Genomic DNA, 248 nt, shown 5'->3' with positions numbered 1-248 from the left:
TTTTACACTGTAAATAAAAGTAGGAGAGGAACAACGAGGTTTTAAAGATGAAACCTCAGAGTCATGTGGCTGATATGACGATACATATCGTGTGGGCAATATGACAATTAATATCGTGTGGGCGATATGACGATACATATGGTGTGGGCGATATGACAATTAATATCGTGTGGGCGATATGACAATACATATCGTGTGGGCGATATGACGATACATATCGTGTGGGCGATATGACGATACATATGTGG

At 40.3% G+C, this 248-nt stretch overlaps 1 protein-coding gene across 2 annotated transcripts in view; it reads right to left on the bottom strand.

The window, feature by feature from the left end:
- Positions 1-248, bottom strand: part of dmrt1 (doublesex and mab-3 related transcription factor 1) — a 37814-nt gene that overhangs the window by 24594 nt on the left and 12972 nt on the right. The gene's annotated exons all lie outside the window — the stretch shown is intronic.

This window comes from Oryzias melastigma, linkage group LG9 (genome assembly GCF_002922805.2).
Source record: "Oryzias melastigma strain HK-1 linkage group LG9, ASM292280v2, whole genome shotgun sequence".
Taxonomy (NCBI): Eukaryota; Metazoa; Chordata; class Actinopteri; order Beloniformes; family Adrianichthyidae; genus Oryzias; species Oryzias melastigma.
Note: the sequence above shows the minus strand (reverse complement) of the source record. Positions and strands in the feature narration are given on the sequence as shown.